The 22,277-nt window shown below is 41.1% G+C and overlaps 1 protein-coding gene across 2 annotated transcripts in view; it reads left to right on the forward strand.

The window, feature by feature from the left end:
• Nucleotides 1-2,978: 2,978 nt before the first annotated feature.
• Nucleotides 2,979-22,277, forward strand: part of ppp1r16b (protein phosphatase 1, regulatory subunit 16B) — a 94,635-nt gene continuing 75,336 nt past the window's right edge. For both annotated transcript variants that reach the window (XM_085407508.1, XM_085407510.1), the window contains exon 1: nucleotides 2,979-3,123. The gene's annotated coding sequence lies outside the window, so the exon portion shown is untranslated. The remainder of the gene's footprint in view (nucleotides 3,124-22,277) is intronic.

Below are 22,277 nucleotides of genomic sequence, written 5' to 3' on the forward strand. Positions count from 1 at the left end.
ATCCTGCTGCTTTTACACACGTACTCACATAAGCTCAGCGATTCTCTGCGCGATCAACCTCTCACATGTTTAAGCTGCGGGAGATTTCACTTGTCATGTTTGCATAGTAAGCTAACGATTAATAAGACGATGTCAGAGGAATTGGTGCACAAATTATCATCACTCACAGATCAGTGCTGTCGCTCTCTATACACAGTTCGCGCGATTGCAAAGTGAAAGCAAAAAAACAAGCGCAAATTCAAACGCAATTTCAATATGTCACATATTGACAGTGGCTCACCGATGCCAATGACATAATTACCCAGCTACATTTCTGAAAGAATGCAAAAGCATTGACATATATTTTTCTTCCTACAATAGCCCGACGGGCAGGGCAGAGATAGATTTTGGTAGCCCGACTGAAAAAAATCGCTAGCTCCGGGACGTCGGGCTAGCGATATTGCAAGCCCTGTATCTGATTGAGGAATCACTCATCTTTGGAAAAGAGAGTTTATTACAGAGAAATGTCTCTTTCCAAAATAAAAGCTATACTATCCGCTTCTTCTGGGCTATATTCTCAGCAGCATAAGGAGAATCATGTGCTAACAGCTGTCTAAATGACTCGGCTAAAGTTAGTAGCATGCTTGTTGTTTTGGTCTTTGCACTAGGATGATGTCTGCGTAAATGTGCAGTCATATTCGTTGTGTTCCCACTAGTGCTTTCAGGTTAATCTCGTTGAAATGACCTTAACGCCACAACACGGCAAATCTCCGTTAACGAGCTACCGCCGATCGCCCCGTGTGTGGGGCTAGACGGCCAACACGTTAACGAGCTAACTGCGCTAACACACTTTTTCCCACCCATGTAATTGAGCATTGCATGGCACATCCAACATACTGTTTTACTTTAGTCCATGACTCGCTTACCTTCAGGGTCATACGTCACATGAAAACCAAAATAATTCCAAACGCCAGATCTGAATGAGGGTGGGGGAGGTCCATGTGTCTTGCTAGCTTGCCCTGCGCTCTTCCTTCTGACTATGCTGTCTGTGTTGAGTGCTCAGTGGATCTGCGCTCGACAGTGCAGCCTAGGCGGAGTAGTCGAACGCAGATTCACTGAGCGCTCAACACAGACAGCATCGTCGGAAGGAAAGTTGATAAAATAAATTACAAATGTTGTATTGTTCGATACATATGCGTACCGAACCGAAAGCACTGTATCGAACGGTTCAATATCGATACGAATATCGTTGCACCCCTAATATATATATATGTATATATATATATATATATATATATATATATATATATATATATATATACATATATATATACATATATATATATATATATATATATATATATATATATATATATATATATATGTCTCTTTTTTGATTAATATAGTTTCACAATGATCATTCTGCTTTTCTCACTTTCAGCAGTTTTAAAAAAAGTCCTTGACATTTCATTTTTGCATCTGAACCCTTTTTATTCTACATTAGTCCCACATTTTTGCAGTACTCTTTCCAAAGCCAGTAATGTTTTTCATAAAACTATAAAACCATTTGGTGTCTAAATCTTGAAATAATGGTCTTAGTTTTTATTTACTGATCACAGATTTGGATTGATTAACTGCAGGGGTGTGTCTAGGAAGGGACAAGGGGTGGTATCACTTCCCCTTAGAAATATGATTGGTCCCCTCCTCGTGCCTCCCCACCAAAACCGTTGCACTAGAGTACCGTTAATCTTACAATGCCTAACAACACCACTGGATGAAAGCACTGATTGGATGAGTAGGAATGTAGCTGAGTACATTCAATCAAGTACTTGAAGTAGTACTACACTGCTATCTGATTTTTCTCCACTGTATTCTGAATACAATTACTTCATTTTGTACTCTATACTATTTATTTTAAAGCTTTAGTTACTTATTATTTCTGGATTGCATTATTATGGACCAAGTTACTTAGAAACTTGATCCAAATATTTAAGGTCTACAAATACTGCAAATATTTAAGGTCATGAACATTACAGACATATATATATCTCAGCAATTCAATAATTATAACTTACTAATATTGTGTATAGCAGCGGTCCCCAACCCCCGAGTCGTTTGGTACCGGGCTGTGAGAGTTGAGGCTCGGGTGTGAAATTTGTGGTTTTCAGGGTTTTTATTTGTTTTTAGCGTTATTTTTTTTTAATTGTTTTTATCGTTAACTCGGTTTCCCTGGGTCTTTTCCCGTGTCTTATGAATAAATCTTCTTTTTTTGGTACCGGTACTGGTCTTATTTTGTTATATTTATCCGCGACACCTTAAAGGCCAGTCCGTGAAAATATTGTCGGACCGACAAAAGCGCAAAAAAGGTTGGTGACCGCTGATGTATAGGATCCTAAAGTTGACTTTCACATGTATACATTTACTTTATGTACTTTAAATATATTTGAATATACAATCTGTGAACTATTAAGCTATTTAAATAGGATTATAACCTTTAAAGAAGTAAATAAATCTATTATTTATAAAACTGTTCATCACAAGGTTATGTTTAAATTCCTTTACAGCTCCACTTTTCACATAATAAATCTGCTATAGGACGCTGGGCTGTGGAAGATCTTGAGAATTTGTGGTTTTTACAGCAGTTATCTACACTTATCAAATATTACTGACCCAACATTTTGGTTTCATGCGCCCTTCCCCCCCTTTCAGCTGTCTTCATGGTCCCCTCCTGTGCCACCCCATTTAGAAAATCCTGAAAACGCCCCTGATTGACTGCCCTTGCATAGTTGCACACATGTGAAAAACCCTTTAACTGGTCCTGCAGTGACATTTGCACCAAAGCAATGGAGAAAACCCGTAATGTATGTGAAAGGGTGCCTCCGCGGGCCACCACTCTGTGCACCACTGCCATCCACCGTGGCTCCATCAGTCTCCGCCTCCTTCTTAGCGCCGCCCTCAAGGAGTGACTTGGTGTTGAAGCACAGAGAGAGAGAGAGGCACTCTGCAGACTCACACACACACAAACAGAGACACACACACTCTGAGCTCCTCACACCAGCTGCTGTCTCTTTACTAACGGGACAACTTTAAACCTCCTGGATACCACAGTGGACCCTCTGCTCAGTGTGAACACCCCGGACTGAGGTGAGTGCAAACATCCACACATGTTGCCAGCTCTCTTTCTATTTCGGGTGTGTTTGCCGTGGACCGCTTGAGACTAAACCAGAAGATGGAAGAAGGGAATTTTTTTTCCCCCGTGGAGGAAAAGGGGGCAGTAGACAGGCAGGAGGAGAGGCATGTCCGGCTACTGTTGGAGCACTCCGAGCTAGCGCACTTTACCGCCTTTAGCGGGTCACCAGACGCCTTACTGAGCTGTAATTAAACCGGTGAAAAGCGTCGTTTCCGCTGCTGGCGCCAGTAAACACAACAACACGGGTTGAGCGGCTTTAACATCTCCTCATGGATGTTGGTATAACAGCGCTGCGGTGACACACATGGGTCTTCCCCCTCCTTTAGTCCGGGAGTGCTGGCTGCCTGCTGCTGGGACACCGGGACTGTTTGCAGCGGGCGAAGCTGCAGATGTTTATTTTGCATTTACTTTGTGAGTTTGAGACTCCCACAATCCAGGCTGAAAGGACCGATGTTCAGGCTTTACGTGCCGACGAGCAGAGTCTTCGTCTTAACTTTTATATAGGACATTTTCGTATGTGCACTCATACAGTTTCCGCTTTATTGTTACTGTAGCATGCTCACTTATTCCTCCCCTTTATGTGATTTGAAATGATTAGTCTAATATGTAACCCTTATATGTATGAGTATAATAAAGATGTACTTAAAAATGACCCTAAATGTTATATTAAATGTGCAAACTGCCCCTTTTTGTCCATCACCAGTGCAAAATCCTGCAGAATAACCAGCAAATGCCAAAATCAGCCATTAAAATCACTAACAGTACTTTTCATTGCTGATTTGTTTGATAATCACTTTATCCATTAAAGGATTTGGTCAAATATATTCAACCAGGGTTTAAGCATTAGCTTATACTCCCCTAAATACTGCCTTTATCATGTCATAATACACCCGCCCACACCCCCAAATCCCTAAATTCATCCAACAGTCCAACAGTCTAAAGAGATTCACTTCACAATGACCTCAGACAGAAAAGAGCTTGAAATTCTCATGTAAGCAGCTTTAACTGGCAAATATGTTGGCTTTTTTTTTTCTAACATAAGTGACTAAAACGTTTGAAAATGGCTGCTATTTTTATTTCATGACCACAACCCGTTCTGTGCTGGCTACAATGCACATCAGGCCACATTAAACATCTGTTTGACCCTCCCAGTGCTGTGATGACATCAGTAGTGTCCTAATGTGCTGCTTCCAGAGATGTGCACCAAACATCATCAGCAGCATTCATCTCGTTTTGTGCCAGGTGTACCCGTTGCTAAGACAGGTGGGCTTCTTGCCTGGCTGTGTTACCTTTAAATCTTTGATGTGTGGAGACATCCTGAACGCTTTCCGCCTGCTGTTCCTCTCAGCATCTGCACTGGCTGTTGGCTTATGTTGGGGAGTGACGGTTCACTCTGCTGTACTGCGTGCATGTCTGCTGTACATGCATGCGACAACACAAGAGCGACGAAGCGTGTCTGTACACGCGAAACATCAACACCCAAATCTTGGACTCCTGCAGGTGTGCATCACAAACAGGAGTCCGGATTGTGCTGCTGCTAAATATACTGTGCAAGTTGGTGCTTAACTAGATAACCACTGACTACCAGAGGTCAACTGTACCAGCTGAGCTCACTCTGCGATGCAGATAGAAATATAATAAACTTGAGGGTGCAACCCTTGTGTGACAGGTAGCAGGGAGGCCCCAGGAGGGATCAGAAATAAAGAGCAGTTAGACGGCATTCCTCTGCAAAGTTTTGTTGCTGGATTCGAAAGGATATCTGGATCAGATTAGTTTGCAAAATTTTCATGAAGAAAAAAGTTTGTATTTGTGAATATATGAGGCGACTCCAAAAGTTTATCACTTCTAAATTGGGGGCAAGCTGTGCCTTTAATGCAAATTTGGCCACACTGTTTTGAGTAATAATGCCGATAATCAATCGAACAGATAAATTCAACCCCCAGCTGTTGTTATTTCAGGTAACAGCGACTGTCATCCCATCAGCTGCTGATTAATAGATCACACATTAACAAGGTCAAAGGTTAAACTGATTGAACTTTAAGCGAAGCGCTAAGATGTAAAGTCTATATCTTTGAAACATGTAAGATGTGGCTGTGAACTGATTTTAGTGTAAAAGTTAAACTTTAGCTGTGAAAAACAAGCAACTGACAACTATTAGGGATAAAATAAACTGGAAAATACAGTGAAATCCCCAGAAAATGTTGAAGCCTTGTAAATGTACTGTAACTGCAAACTGCCTCTATGTTGGATTAGATCGAAATCGAAACTGTGCTGATAATGAATTTCTCTCTGTGAAGTTATGCGCGGTAACAGATGCCACATTCAAGCGTAATATTGTGACGTCTGCCTGCCGTTATTGTTTAGCTCACACACAAACCCACACAGGCACATTAACATGGCACTCGTCCACATTACCAACAGCAGTTATACAGAGTAATGGCAAAATTATATTCCTGTGAGTGTCTGAGTGAGTCGTCTCTGATCTCTAAGGAGCCCCATTGCTATGCTTCACTACTCCCTCCTCACTGAAGAGCTGCCTCCATAGATTCTCTGCAGCTTTGTGCCCTAACTGATGTTTAATTATTCCAACACGGTGATTTGACTGTTGCTCATAAAATATTGAAACAGAAACAGCCCTGGAGGGATGCTGAAACACTGGCCTCGCTTGATACTTAAATAGGGCCTGCAGTGAAACGGGGCATCAAAGCGGGTCAGCAGAAGCGTGAAATAAAACTTGTGTTTCTTTGTATAAATTGGAAATCTGTTTCTCAGCTGCTTGCTGCTAAACAGGTCTTATCTGAGCTGCACCCCAAACCAGTGCGCTTTCTTACTATGGATAAGCGATTATAGTAGATCAGCGCTCTGATTACAGCTAGGAGCAGGCACTGACTGCTAATCTGTGGTCTTAATACTAAGACAGGCAAATCGCAGGGCAGCTATCAAGCCTACTTAGAGGTCCTCAAAGTCCACAGCCGTCTCCTAAGGTGTAGATTTGTTGATTTTTGTTGCTGTCTTCAGGTTGACTTGAAAGTGGGCTTGAGTGTGAATGCTTTTATTTTGCGGTTGGGTATAAATCACCAGGGAAGGAATGCTGGTCAGGTAAATTTGCTTTAAGTGCACTTTCAGACCTCTAATTTGTTTGCTCTGCTCTAAATCTGTAGGTGATTTTGTAAACTTTGCTATGGTTTCTTGTAAGGCAGGGAAAATCCAACAAGCCAAAATATACCAATGCAAACACTATGCTCACTGGTCAGAAGAGCAGAGTAAGATGTGAAGCAGAAGGTCCCGCGTTCATAGTGAGACCTCGGTTTATTATCTGCTTTGAGCTTACACATGACCTATTTTGATTGATCATGCAAGAATAAAAAATGCCCGTCACAATTTTCCAAATTCTGACATAATGTAGTAAAATGTTTGGTTTCGTCCAACCAACAGGCCAGAATTCAGATTCTTATTTTCCAATCTAAGAAAACAGGCAATCATTCAAACAGGTTGGCTTTAAAAAAACTGCATGATTGCTAATTGTGTTCAGTATGATTTAATAATCCTTCATCTGTCTTTCATCATCACACATTTTCACTTGTGTGGCGTTTCTGCATGTATTCATCTAATTTATACTCTCCTCTGGACCGTCTGTGAAGTGGTGGGCTTCAGCTGAGTAAATACTTAAGTGATCAGTGGGAGTAATGGCGGATCCCCTGCTGACTGATGCTAGGATATCTTAACCCCCCCAGCCCCCCATGCGACCCCTCACTGAGAGGATAAAACCACAAACATCAGTGCTTTGCAGAGATGTGCGTTAGCTTCTTTAGTACCACGCAGCCCTAATCAGTCTGCTCGGTGGGTGGAGGTTTAGCTGCAGAGCATTTAATCTGCAAATGGTCACTGTCCACTTAAAAACCAGCAACTCCAATGTGATTTTTTTTTTTTAAAGATGCCACCTGAATTGAACCTGCTTTTTCATTTCATTTTGGAAACGATAAAGTCGACAGTTCAGGTGCAGAGAGCTGCGATGTGCCTCTAAGCTGCTGATCAATAAGACAGTTGCACACCGCTTAATGTCCCAGCATGGGGACAGCGGTGTAAATGGATTTGTATTTATACACCACTTTTCCATCTTTACTGAGAACTCAAATGGCAGTTGTACCGCCACCTTCTCGCTGCATTTAGCAACTTTTTTTTCTTCTTCTCTCGCTCTCTCTCTCTCAGAAAAAGCTTCAAAGAAACATGTACTCCTTTGTACTGACATTACCTTTTTTTTTTTTCTTTTCTCAACGAGGTCTTGCTCTCCCGGCGCAGGTACAGCTCTCCCTCTGACTCTGCTCTTTCCAGCAAGTGAGCGAACAGCGAGCTTTTACCTCTGACAGAGTGCACAGCTGAATGGAAGAGAAAGTATGACACATTCTTTGGTGTCTAAGTTTCTCTCTCAGTTAACATTGTACGTCTGCAGCCATGGTCGTTAACTTGTTTTGTTGTGTAAGGTGATTTTGAGTCCCCGGCACTTGCACGAAGCTTCAAATATCCACTACTGAAAGTCCAAAGGCCGGCAAAATGGCTTTCGGGACAGTGCTGCTCCCGCATAGTGAGCTTTTGAAAAGGCCATAATTGTGTTTCTAGTGACTGTCAAAGCTCAACCAGAGTCCCCTCACAGCGAGTCTGACAGCTTCTCATGGCTGGTTAGCTCTGACTAGCAGCTCTACGTCTCTGCCCAGGCTACATTGTATCCCCTGACCCTCCCTCTGTCACACACTAACCACAGGGCCTCATCTCCTACACTTGTTGGTCTCGCTCCCCTGCTGTATTTTCTGAATATCATGGAGGGGGACCTGCATGACTTTGAAGAGGTAGATGCCCTTAACACTCGTCATTGATGTTCTTATAGCAGAGCTAAAGGTTCTATTTTGACTTTTCTGCTGTTGCCGTTAAAGCAAAAACAACACATCTTTATAGGTTTTCATGCTTATAGAGTGTCTGTAAGGATTTAGGGTTTTGGCTTTTTTTTTTTTTTTTTATAACCCCCTGCTATAAATATACACCTTTCAGCCTATTTCTCTATGTGCTTTTTTTCTGCAGAGACAGACCTGCCAGAGTAGTCAGTCAAGCAAGCTAGTGAACAGGAAGTGAGCTCATAGAGTTTGAGGCTTGCACTGTGCTCAGGAAGGCATTTGACTGAGGGGGGATTGTAAAGGTTTTTTCCTCACATTGTTGTGTGAAGCACACTGAGCCTCTCTGGTTTTCTTTGAGTTCAACATATGCCTCTTTGTATACACATGAAATTCTTGGATTGTTTTGTGCTGTATTGATGGTATTGTATCTATAACCTACAGATACCAGGCAGTAGTAAAAGGGCTCTCAGGTGAAGGCTGCAAAATAGTCGCTGTTCACAGAGTGTCGTGCTTTTATTCTGCTCTCCTGATGAGCAAAATGGCTCTTAGATTAGACGACCACAGCTGTTGCACTTCAAAGGGAAAATTCAGCCAACATTGAAAGTGTTGTTGAAACCATCCTTGGGTCTGTGTGTGTGTGTGTGTGTGTGTGCATCCCTGCTTTTTGATGGCTTGTTTTTATGAATTCTCCCTGCATTGTTGGAGATGGTCCCTTTAATGTCTGCTTTGCTCTGTCTTGCTTCTCTGTCTGTGCCCTGCACCCATTGGTCTAAAATTGACCGCATGCTCTGGTGCTTGGTCGTGCCTGGTCGTGCCAAGGCTGCAGTTGCACAGTAATTGTGTGTGTGTGTGAGTGAGTTGTGGTTTGAACTCTTGCGTGGTTTCTTCTGCATTGAGCTTGCATGACCGTAGATGCATCTCCAAGTTTGTCCCCTTTTTCTTTTTCCTTTATTTTTATGAGCAACTTTGCTCAAATCACACACACACACATATATATTTTGCCTGTTGGTGTTCTGTGAGCTTAAAAATAGTGCTAACTGATTCTCTGTAGCTTTGATTCCTTAAATGTAGGATCTCTTCAAAATGTTTGCATCTGTATCTCTTTAAAAATTGATGAGTGAGCACAAGTTTATCTGAAAGCTTCCTTTTAGTAAACCTCACAAGAGACCAAATGTTTTAAAAGTGCATCAGTGTCTAGACATGATGATGATCTACATGTCCTTGCTGATACACAACACTTCCAGCATTAATCTACAGAAAGGACAGGGAGTAGAGCGGTACCACAGTTACAGGGATGTGGTCATTTCTCTTCTGCTGTGGTTCACAGTCGCTGCAGGGCTGTAGTCCTCCAGCTATCTAATTACCGTAATTGTCGGGCTATAAGCCGCTACTTTTTGCACAAGCTTTGAACCCTGCGGCTTTTAGTCAGGTGCGGCTTTTCTATAGATTGTCCATGATTTTTGTGATATCGTAAGACGATTTGTTTTGTTTGTTCCGCTGTTGTACGGCACTACGTTGCCTGGCGGAAGGATCGGGGTTCAAGAGTGGTGTGTTGGTCACATGTCCATCCGCCAGGCAACATAGTGCCGTACAAGTAGCGCGAAAAACAAACTTCAAAGTAGCGCTACGCGTTCAGCGGGAGGCGTGGATGACGAGCGGCGATAAACTTGCGAAAAGCAAGTTGTGCTCAACTCTACCGGTGGATTCTGACAGCGTGGAAAAGTGTGCAAACATCCACGATCACCAACGGATTTCGAAGGGCTGGACTGCTGCATGATGGAGAGGAGGACACCGCCACGGCCCTTCAGAGGGTGTTCGACTCCGACACTGACAATGACAATGAGGATTATCTTTGGTTTTGAAAGTGACAACGAAGGAAAGAAGCTGAGAGTGGATGACGAAGCCATCCTGAGCCTGTTCGTATCCGACACTGGAGAAGAGGACTTTGGTGGTTTTAGTGCGCAGGAAGATGGTGGTGAATGACTGACTTTTCTTCTTGTTAAAGATGTGTCACTGCACCTGAGCCTAAAAGGTAGTCTGAATCTATTTTTCTGGTGTGCTGTAGGTTACTGTTATGTACTACATTTGTTACTCATTTATGAAGCACAGCACATGTGCAAATATGTACCCATAACTTGATTTTCAAAATATTAATAAAAGGGGTGTGTCTCCAAACAGCCATCTCTTTCCTGACAATTCCCTTTGTGCATATTCTCTTACATATGATAAGTCAACATTGAAACACCTGCGGCTTTTGGTCAGGTGCGGCTAATGTATGTACAAAACAGGATTTTCCCCTGATTTTAGCTTGTGCGGCTAATATTCAGGTGCGCTTTGTAGTCCGGGAAATACGGTACCTCCTCTAAGGATGTTTTTATGTTTTCCTGCCTTATCTTGAAGTTGTCTCAAAGTGTCTTTGATTTGTGTTTCTTTTAAAATGATTTTTTTGATGTTGCAAACGGTGATTTTATTACAATTCTTCGTTCATTCTCATCTACTTTAATGCAAAGAGTGGCATGCTTATTCCATAATTATGTGGGGCAAGTTTCATTGAGATTAAAACAAATACAACACAAGTAAAAACCAATTGCAATAATTCCATACAGACAAGTGAGCGTGATTAAGAAAACACAACATTTTCTAACATTAACGTGACAAATTTAGACTGCTAGTGTTATAATTGTTTTTTCTAAAAAAAAACCAAAAACTCCGTGTCTGGTTGTTCAGCTGAATTGCTTCTGATGATCTGCCTTCCTACTTATTTGCTTTTGTTCCAGTCTGTGGTATCATTTACTCTTTCATAAAGGTTTTTACCTTTCTTATTTATCATAATGTAATAACAATTTCTATCTTTCCTTTCGTCATGTGCTATGAATATAAGCAACTGAAGTATATACCAACCCTCAGTATTGGTTGGTTGGTTGGTATTTGGGGCAGTGATCTAAGCAGAGATGCTCAGGCCTTCCTCTCCTCCAGCCACATCCTCTGGGTCTTTTGGGGAATACCAAGGTGTTTCCAAGCCAGCCGACAGAGAGATTTAATCTCTCTAGCGTGTCCTGGATCTACCTTGGGGTCTCCTCTTGGTAGTAATTGTGGGAAACACTTCACCTAGGAGGCATCCAGGGGACATGTTCTTGAAATGCCTGAACCCACTCAGTGGCTCCTTTCAGCATTTAGGACTAGCTCTGCTCTCCTGAATGACCAAACTCCTCACCCTGTCTCTAACGATGAGCCCAGACACCGGTCGAGGGAAGTGTACTTCTTCTGCTTGTATTTGCGTATTCATCTGGCCATGATTAACAGCTCATCGAGATGATCACTGTGGGAGTGAACTGCCCAGTACATTGGAAGCCTCCCTTGTGTGCTCAAGTTTCTCTTTACCACGATTACTACAGAGCAGACACTGCAGAGGTTCTCTCACCAAATACAACCTTAGCCCCTATCTCTAAGAAACACATTTAATATTCATATGTTGGTATTTTTCTATTTATCAAAAGCCATATTGTTATTGCCATAAATAATAATATTGTTATCAATGTTACATTTTGCTGGTCAGATGTGCTATTAGCCTTCACATTTCTGCAAATCTCCAGAGTAGGGGGGCAAAGTTGGCGTGAACCATTAGGCTGAAACATCCACATGAACAGGAAGTACACCGGGTGGAAATAAAGTGGAATTATCCTTTAAGAAACCCCCAAATGACGCATATGCTCATTCACCTTTCACTCACGGAGGAGCATCAAATTGCCCAGCAGGAAGAACAGATTGTGGCGCTCTTCTCTTTTTCTGCTTTTCTGAATCTAACAAATACAGACGAATATTTGCTTTGTAGAAAAGTAAAATGAGAAATCGGCACGTAATCTCTGACTCTCGCTCTGCCCGCGGTTACTGGCACGGTGCAGGCTCACTGCGTACTCATCTTGGTTTAGTAGTGGATTAGAAGTGACACTTACTGCAGGCTGGCTGACTCTAACCCTTGTTTACTCTGGCTGGGTTTTAGCCGGGGACTCAAACCGTTATTAAGCAGTGAAATGAATCGAATGTAAGGCAGAGAGGAAAGAAAGAATAGGAGGGAAAATCTAGCAGGGACAAAAACCTAAAGAGCAGAAGATATTTCCTGAATCTGCCTGGAGATAGAGCACACTGACTGCAGCAGGGTGGGTTATAGACCCTCAAGGCCAGGGCGTGTCGTGGTCAAACCCTTATATAAATAAACAAAAAGATGCTTCTAAAATAAACACAAATTGCTCGTGTTAGTGTGCAGCGGATTGACGAGTAACTCCACCCAGGATCCGGAGCGGACAGCGGGCGCTAAACATGAGCTGCTGTCGTGTGCAGGTCAAGCTTTCCTTTGCTTTGGCGTCAGGCCTTTTGTGAGACGCCCCCACACTAGAAAAATGTGGTCCTACAGAAAGCACCCGTTTCAGATACACGCCCAACTCAGAACTTGAGGGAAAGAGGAGCAGTGTGATGTTTTCTAAAGGAAAGTTAAAAAGGTGTATGCTGTGGGTCTCTTGCGCTCTTTTTTTTTTTTTTTTTTAAAGCTCTAAACCTGCATGCTTTTATACTGATGTAACAGAAAGCAATGGGCTCGTGTGGGCAGGTGAAATAAAAGCTGTACATTTGTACTAAAGGAGCGTCTCAAAGAATGAAAAGGGCCGTCACGCATTAACGAAGATGACAAGCAAATGCAGCCTACAGATGCACATAACAACAAAGCAGAGTAAGGAGAATAATTAAAGTGTTTTTTTGGACGTGGCAGGGACATGAATCTTTACTGCAAAGTGCCCGCCGGTGAGAGGAGGTGAGTTATACTCCTTCAAAGTTTGCTTAATGGACTATAAGACAGGAATACAGATGACTCACACTAGATCAGAGGACTTAAGCCTCTTATACGCAGGGAACTTGCAAAAAATCTGTTAGCTGCAAAAACCGATAGTTCACACCTGCTGTAGGTCCCCCAGTGTATATAGAAATGACAGCTGTGTTAAATATATTAAGATATTTTTGCCATATGTCTCGTCTGACAATAATGACAAAGTGAAATCGCATCCTGTGAAGTTTTGGACCACTCGTAGCCCTCCTGACATTTATGTTCTCTGTTTGTCTCTTGTGAATGAGGCAATGGAAATTCATGCTATTGCGCTAATTGCCTGCTGATGCAAATGGACCTTCAATGGCCGACCCAGTAAAAGACCCCAAGCTTGTGCACTTTGGATGTAATGAGTACAGGACAATTTTCAAAACTGGCTTTACAAATATTTTATGAGGAAGGAAATGCATTTAGACATGAAAGGCTCGCTCCATTTATTGATTAGTGTCTTCAATTTGTGTTGATTAGCAGAAGACTCAGGATGATTTTTGATAATTGATTAATGGTATTTTCAAGCCAAAAATATATCAAACTGTTTTTGTATGCAGCCTCTTGAATGTGGAGTTTTTTTCCCTGTGTTTTAAATAGTTCTGTGCTTTATGGTAAGTCAAACAAATTAGCTTTTTTTTAGTACTAATTTCATAGACCAAATGCTTTAAGAAGAGAAGTGAAAATGATATCAGTCCAAGGTGAACAGAAGTTTGTCTGTGTACATAAAATCTGCCCTTCTCTATCCTATGACTGGAACCGTCACTGCTTTTGTCCTCATTAAAGCCATGGAGGAAGATTGCTGCTAATCTTAATATACCCCCAACCTTCAACCTTGTGTTCTGATGAACCCCTGCCTCTAAGTAAAGCAGATAACAAACTAAAGCACATACTACCAGATTAAAGTGGGCAAAGATGGCTTTTGGAAATGTGGGATTTCTCCTGCATGGAGGAATTTTGTGGCGTCCCTCCTTCAAAAAGTTTTAAAAATGGTCTTCTTGCTAAATATGTGCTATGCTGACACACTGGACACCTAGAATAGTCAGATCCACTTTAGTCAGATTGTATGTGTTTCCCAGTGAAGTGATCAGAAGTCGGGAAGACGGACAGATCCTGGAAGCATGTCTCTGAGTGGCAGTCCAACCTCAAATGTAAACCAGTATAGCTGCTGTGCACGGCAGAAGATTGTGCATAAACCAAAACTAAACTCCTTTTTTTTTTTTTTTTTTTTTTTTGTATGTATGAATACTTCAAATGAACAAAAGGTTTGACTCCATCTTTCCCCAACATGTATCAAGCTTGCTTTATATTGTGAAGTAAACAAGAAGGGCTGGATTTATGACTAAAAAACAAACAACACATCGCACATTGTGCAATTTGGCTCATTGGTTAAACACGTCAGCATTTTTGCACAACTTCAACATAACTTTGCGTTGGTTATTCTTTCCATGTGTTCGTAGTACACCTGCTTTTAGTTTACCTGTTTATTTATATCATTGCCCATCTTCTATTTTGGGTAAATACACAATTTAGAGAGGAAAACAAATGAGTTAGAAGTGAGAAAACTCATTCTCGATACCAACCACAAGAAACCCGTGAAGAGCAAACAAAGTGTTTTTCTAGCTCTTCTTTCCTTCCACTTTTTATTCACATCACAAAAAGGAAAGAAAACGAATGGTACAACTCAGCCTGGCTGAAGTTTCGAGAGACTTCATGCCCATGCAGATTTTGTTGTACATTTCAGTTGTTTCTTTTTGAAGTTTAGGTGCACTATTTGGATGCCTGTCTGAACAATGACTGGTGACATCTGCGTGCTTCCTTAGAGAAGGCTGTCAAACCTTCACAGGCAGTATGGAGTGTAACGTGTCTTGTCCTTTTTAAACTTCTTTAAATGTTGGGATGAATAAAGAGCGTCTTCTCCCTTCACTCAAACCAAGAAAAAAACCATTAGACTACAAAGAAGCAACCAATGTAAAAGAATTTTAAGGAAACAATTATTTAGTTTTTAAATATGTATAATGTTCTAAAAATCTATCAAATCTACATGCTACAAGGGGTTGGAACTCTGTTGCACTGAGACTGTACACTGTCCGTACATTACATTTTAAAATGCAAAAGCAAAATTATTTATTGTTCTCCTTGAAAATGATGCGAAGTGATGTGAGGCACGTCCCAGCTGCTGAAATGCAGAATTGAAGATGCTATAACCGTGGGACTGTTGATGCAGTGTTGAGCTAGTTTTTTCAGGCAGGACCATGAATTAAATTAACAGGACTTATACCCTGCACGACTGTAGGGCCAGCAGTGTTTTGATGCAGCCATAAATATGTTGGTCAGTAGGTCCCTGCAGGATCAGCTCTGCCAGAGAAACACAGATTTACTGCAAGATTGCTGGCTCGGTACTTACAAACATAAAGTAAACAGCTTATGTTGACGTAAGCTAATGTAACTGGTGTGCTTATGAGTTGACTTGAGCTTATTGCGTCACATTTTTTTTTGAAGTGGGTAATCGAATTGCTTTTGAGCATTAAAACCACAGGCACGAGAGAGGTTTTAATCTACTTCTGGGTGCAGACGGTCAGTTGAGGTATCCTGTGGCACATCAACTCCTTGCTTTTGTCGATATGCAGCGGGCTTTCTACCTCTGCCCTGGTTCATTACGGCAAGGGAGACAATGACCCAGAATCAAGTTGACCTGAGTGCTTTAAATCAAGGCTTCACCAGAGGAAATAAATTCTCTCCCCAGCAGCACGCCCAGCGCCAACTAGGACAAGTAATCCAGACAGAATAAAATCGTCCTTTTAGAGGGCGCTGAGGGAGAGAGGGATGAAGGAAGAGAAAAAGAAAAAGGATGGAGAGGTATCACATGGGAAACCAGTCAGAGCAGTCCCACAGAAACTAAAATAAATAAACATTTGAGCTTTGTCTTCTTCACCTCTCTACAATTTGTTTTCCATATTTAGATTTTGTATTGAATGTTAGTTTTTAAGCTTTTTAAGTGTGTCTCTAGTCCTCTCTCCAAGAGCCTGGTTTTGGCAGATGTTTCTTCCTGTTAAAAGGGAGTTTTTTCTTCCCACTCTCGTCAAATGCTTGCTCATAGGGGTTCGTCTGATTGTAATATTACTGTAGGGTTGAAGCGATGGCTGTTGTGATTTGACACTACATGAATACAATTGACTTTAGTTAAATTATCTAAAAGACCGACCATTAGAATGTTTGCAAGCATGTCTGATGGGATTAGCAGACTTGTTTGCTTACTTTGATAGTTCGTAGTTTACATCACCAGTTTTAGATGATATGTAAATAAAAAAATGTTCTTGTAGCCAAGCATGGTGTGTGAATTAATGTGCTTTAGAGGTGCTTGTAGGAGAGATGGAGCGAAAAATACCCTCAAAATTCTATGATGGGATATTTCAAGGAAATTTACTGTAATGATTTTTAGGATGAATTGTGTGATGGAAGTGAAGGGCATTTTCTATCTGTCTTTCCCAATGAGCTACTGTCACTGATGACAGAATGCTTAATTCAAAGTGTTAATCTATTGCCACGAGGCGCCACCAGCAGCTGCATTAAAGTGAATAGTAGTTAAACAGTATAAGTCATATGTAAGTGCAAAAATAGCCTTGGAAGTTTTAAGTAAAAGTATAATAGAACTGCTTAACATTTCAGTTTAACAGTCACTAAAATAACTTGTAACTTATCAGGAGGATGCACAATATTGTCACATAAATGAAAATATATCTGGTAGGTCTCTAAAGTCGCCACTAGGATCCAGTCACCTAGTGGTGCAGATCTGAAACTACACAGGCATTTAGGTGGTAAGGCATGTTGTTGATTTGCTGTCTATTGCTTTTGATGTCAAATCCTCTCCAGCCTTAGGTATTTAAAAAAAAAAAAAAGAAGCTAAAAATAGTATTATTCGCTACTTCTTTTAACACAATCAGGTAGTCGTACCATTTAACTACATCGGCACCGCTCTTTCTATCATATGGAGTGCAGGACGTGAGAGCTCCAGCGATGCTCCGTTGACTCATTTGTTTACTGTTGGGCCCCTCATCACCGGCTGCTGGTTATCTCCTCCTCGCGTGCCATCATATCCTGGTGGTTGATTGTGTGTTTGTGCCACATCCATTGAAACAAGTTTCTACTTTCCACCTTCAACAGGAATGTTTTTTCTTGAATATTTTGAAGAGTACTCTGTTGAAGTTGTTCCCTCCAGGCCTCGATGGCCGGTGTCCTGCAGGTTTTAGATCTCACCCTGTGGCAACACACCTGAATCAAAAGATGAATTCATTATCAGGCCTCTGGAGAACTTCGAGACATGTTGAGGATGTAATTTAGCCTTATAAATCAGCTGTGTTGGATCAAGGACACATCTAAAACCTGCAGGACGCTGGCCCTTGAGGTCTGGAGTTCCCCCACCCCTGTTTTAGACAAACCTAGACTACCTGTTTTGGAGTCTGTGATAGGCTAAGCAACCAGCTGCTAGTTTAATGTAATATAAATGGCATCTCATCAAACTGCTGACGGCAGTTTTAAAAAAAAGTAAACAACACTATTAAAATTAACCCTTTACAGCCGATCGGAGCGGGCACGCTCCATTTTGCGTAACTATTTTTAAATCCCGGTAGCTCTGCAACCACGTAAGCTAGCGCAATAATTTTTTTTGCATATGAAACCGGAGGAGTTGTACTTACATCTTATGCCATCAGCTTGTCCTAGGTCACAGTTTCCTTCCACATATAGCTTTGCAAAAACTGCATAAAAATCACTTGCAGCAACAAAAACATGATATTCCAGAAACACGCTTCGCCGATCCGATCAGCTGTTTGTAACACTTCCTACGTCCATCAGCGCGAACTATCACATGACCGCATGACCTGCCCGAAACCGGAAGTGACGTCATTTTGCGGAAATGTAGTTTTTTTACGATCGGGGCCTTATGAGCCTATACTTGTGTTTTAAAAAGTTATGTTTGAGTTTATGACTTTCTGTGTCGTTTCTGGGATGCTTAGGACTCATATTGCACTGCTGGAAATAGTTTATTTTGATGCATATGCTGTTATTTTGCAAATTTGCACTATAATATTTATTTTCGTTTTTCCTGCAGTGTATAAAAATTGGTGTATTTCAAAAATAAAACTATGAAGACACTCAAAATAAATTTCCTGTGGTGGGAAACTAGTTTGTGCAACTTTTTTGTATTTACAGTTTTGAGGGATGAGCCTCTTAAATTTCTCTAACTAGAAATATATGTTAAAAAAACAAAAACGATTTTCAATTTTTTTGTAGTTTATTGCACTTTTTTGCAATTTATGTAATTACTATGCACCTAATGCAGACATATTATTAAAGTTTGGGCTATAATGGTTGTATTGATGTATAGCAACTTGAAATGCTCCCAAAAATGGCTCCACAGCATGTAAAAATATAATATAAGCTCTGGCGGACTTGGTTCTATGGTAGGTCTTAAAGGGTTAAGGGTTTTTGATGTTTTGTACTGAAAGACTTTAATATTCATCCAATTAGGGCATCAAACAAGAGACATTTTAGTAAATTATTCACATTTATGTTGAAAAATATGAAATTACCCAGGTCTACTTATACAAAATGTCTTTTGTGTGTTTTTGTATTCATGCATTTCTCAGATAAAACTTTATCAAAGCTGTCTCAGCTTTTAGTTGTCTCTTTGTGGTGTTGCAGCTCACCACTATAACCGAGAGACTACCTGTTTTCAGTATTTGACTTCAAATATCCATTAACATCAGCGTCTTCAACCACACGTGTGCGTGCGTGCGTGCGTGTGTTTGAGCGCGTGTGTGCATCTCACCAGTGCCTGTTCGGTTTTCTGTTTATCTGTTTACGTACAGCAGCAGCTGCTGCTCCTCTGCTCTCTCTTCTGCTGCTGAGTAACAAGGTTTCCTCTTTACTCTGTTTTCAGCGAAAAAAGGAAACTGCTGCTGTTGCTACTGAGCGAGTGGAGACTGGCGCCCAGAACATAACACAACATAAAACACGGACAGATCGGTTCGTTGCATCAGAGCCCATAAAAACAAAATTTCCAAAAAGCCTTGGTCTTTATTTCTACATCTGTGGGGAAGTAGAACGACAGCACATTATAGACGTATCATATTCGTACTTGCACGGTTAATTGAACAACTGCAGTACGATACAGTGCCTGACACTGCACTGAAGGTGTGATTGTGTGCGTGTGTTCCTGGCTCTGTCAAAATGCAGACCTGCCTTTTGTCAGTTTGACCACATAGACTAGTTTGACACATCCAGGGGTCGTGTTTCGGTTAATGAATGTGTTTTGTCAGAAAGGTCAGGTGTCGAATCTTGGTGTTACAGTCAAAACTAACGGCTTCCTGTTTTAATTGCCGTGTGCTGTGTCATTAGACGTTTGCGCCGTGTTTCTTCAACACTAGGTAAGGGCTCAGAATAATTGGTAGTGTGTGATAATGAGGCCTCTGGGGTAAAGCTTAAATCTCTTTAAAATGCTGTCAGATGAGTTAAAAAGCTGGTGTCACTGTCTTATAATTATCAGATGATGCCACCTTTTTCATTTAATAGTTTTTGGCTATCCCTTTCCATCATTAATGATAACACTGCAGTACTTAACTTGCAGAGAACAATCAGAGAAACAACACTGCTGAAGAGGTCGGAAACACGAGGTGTCGTGCACCTCTATAAACCTCCCTGGCTGCACGCAGGTGTCTCAGCTGCACAGCGCTAACAAACCAGCGCTGTCCAAATCAGCAATTAATGGCTGCAAGACATCACAGCTCGACTTTCTCCAGACTTTATCAGACATTGAAGGACCCAGTCAGCTATGAATTACTTATTGAAGTATTGCTGTTACAGGCTAGCAGTTTTACCTGCTTAGGAAAAGTGACAGTATACTGTTAGAAGTAGAAAGTAATTCTATTAAAAAGAGACTGTACAGTCCAGGGACTGCTCTGTGACAGGCTTATGGAATCTTCTAGCCTCCCAGCCTTTCAAACACAACATAATGATGGAGAGCACGTGAATTCCAAAGTCTGCGAGGACCAACTTCCCGGTTTAAGTTTAACTGAGTGTACTTGCTATAATTGTGTGGCCTCACAATTTAAATAAAAGATGTTAGTTGTGTTTATTTTTGGATTTATCTAAAACTGATGATGTACCAGCCAGTATAATCTTCTGTTTTCTGCCTTTATACACTAAGCTACCATTCTCAGAAATTACTTTGTATGATTTTTAAAATATGGTTCTTCAGACCAAGAAGTTAATAGGCCAGCAGTTTGAAATTCATCACACAACAAGTCAGCTAATGCAGTTTTAGAGTGGGCCTGCACTTCTGTTGTGATCTAGGTCTGTTTATACCGCCTTTCTGTCATTTCCCCATACCGTAGATACCTCTGACATGACCTCATAGTGTCACAAATTTCCCTCTCCATGATAGGGCTGACATGCTCCATCTTGTCATGGAGAGCAGATTGATAGCCCTTGTTCTGCTGTGTACCCTTAGTAGGCTCCATGTTGTTTTCTTTATAACTTTATCAGCCTCTCATATCACTGTGGAGGAATTTTGCCCTAGCTTTCGTTAGCGTTGCTTCAGTTCATTGAGATTTGGGGGCATTTGTTTGTGCACAGCTTTCTCAAGGTCCCGCCACAGCATTACAGTCAGATTGAGGTGTGTTGTTTTTTTTTTTGTTTTTTGTTTTTTACTGGGCCATTGCAAAGCTTTGATTCTTTTTATTTTTGTTACAGATTTGCTGCTGTGTGTTGGATCATTGTCTTGTTGCATGACATAATTTGGGGCAAGTTTTAGCTGTCGGAGACGCAGCGGCACATTTGAGTCTAGAAAACTTTGGTATACAGAGGCTTTCATGGTCAACTCAATTTCTGCAGTTCCCAGGTCCAAATCATCACTGTGATTGACGGTTGGTGCAAGGGCTGCACAGTAAATCGACTTTTAATCTGAATAACAAACATGATTGAGCGAACATTCCAAAACCAAAAGCCAATCAAGTGCTGTCAAAATCATTCAGCTTTTTTTTGTATTATTATTATTATTACAGCTTTTAAAAAAAATCTCATAGGTTTTATTTTATGTGAGGCACATTCTGGTTTTGTACGGGTGACCACATGCCTGCATAGGCCAATCCCTGCTGTTTCTGCAGTGTGCAGCTTGAAGTGTCCTAGGCTAGTGTGGATGAGTAACACTACGCTGAAACACAGAGCAACAAAATTCAAATGTCGGGCACATCTGAGGGTGAAGAGCATGGCCTTTGAAGTTGATCATCCATTCACTTTTTGGTAATATTTCCCCTGGCAATCATTCCCAACAGGCCAAAATTGTTCAGTCTTTTTCTAATTGTACTCTTATGAATTTTAATATCTAATGTGCTAACTGAGTAGTGTAGAGGTTTTCTGAGCAGTGCGTGATCTGACCTTGGGAGGAATTTGCTGGGATTTCCACTCCTGGGAAAATTAGCGACTGCTTTGAATGTTTTCCATTTGTGAATAATCGGCCTCACTGAAGAATGCCGAATTTCTAATTGTTATAAGCCTTACCGGACTGATGGACAGTAACAATAAGATCATTGCTCAACACTTGCTCATGATCAGGAAATCAAATGCATGTGATTAGCAGCACTCGGCTTTAACTTACCCTCTAAGCAGTAATGGTGTTTTTGGTTTTTCACTCGCTGATTCTAAATGTTGGGTTAATGGTTGTTAAATAAATAAATAGTTGGTGTATGTCATGTTTGTGCGTAACTGATTTTAAGGCCCACTAGGGACCAGGCTACTTTCATTCTGATATATAAAGCCTTATAACTGAAGGAGAGCTTTCTCCTTACCAGGACTATATATATCCTTATCAGTCCTCATTAGCACTTCCTTCCAGATTAATCCATTAATATATACCGCATACTTAATACCAAGTGTTCTGTTATGCAAAATGTCCGCTTTGCTCTCCTTGAGTGCAATATGTTATTTGAGGCCATCACCTTCAGCAGTGCCAGTGAAAGGCACAGTATGCTGACAATTACTGTGCAGTCCTAATGGTATGGATTTATTTTTTCTCTCTCTGATGCCATCAACACTTTTGTAGGGCTCAGTAATGAACCCAGAGCTGGCATTCGCTTTGTAAAAGTCTTTGCCGTTCAGCTAAACTATGAAATAAGCAAGGAGTCATTTAATTTCTTTTCTTTTTTTTAACCAAGAAGCTATATTTCTCATTGTGGACATGAAATTGGATTGAGCTCTTACTGCACAAAATAATCTCATTGTACTTTTCCAGAAGTGGCATAAAAAGTTGACATAGATTGAAAGAGGCGCTGTGCAGCGCTCAATCCTCCATTTCACACAGAAG

The sequence above is a fragment of the Rhamphochromis longiceps genome, linkage group LG5 (genome assembly GCF_057381845.1).
Source record: "Rhamphochromis longiceps isolate RC_006_pf linkage group LG5, R_longiceps_female_GT1.1, whole genome shotgun sequence".
Taxonomy (NCBI): domain Eukaryota; kingdom Metazoa; phylum Chordata; class Actinopteri; order Cichliformes; family Cichlidae; genus Rhamphochromis; species Rhamphochromis longiceps.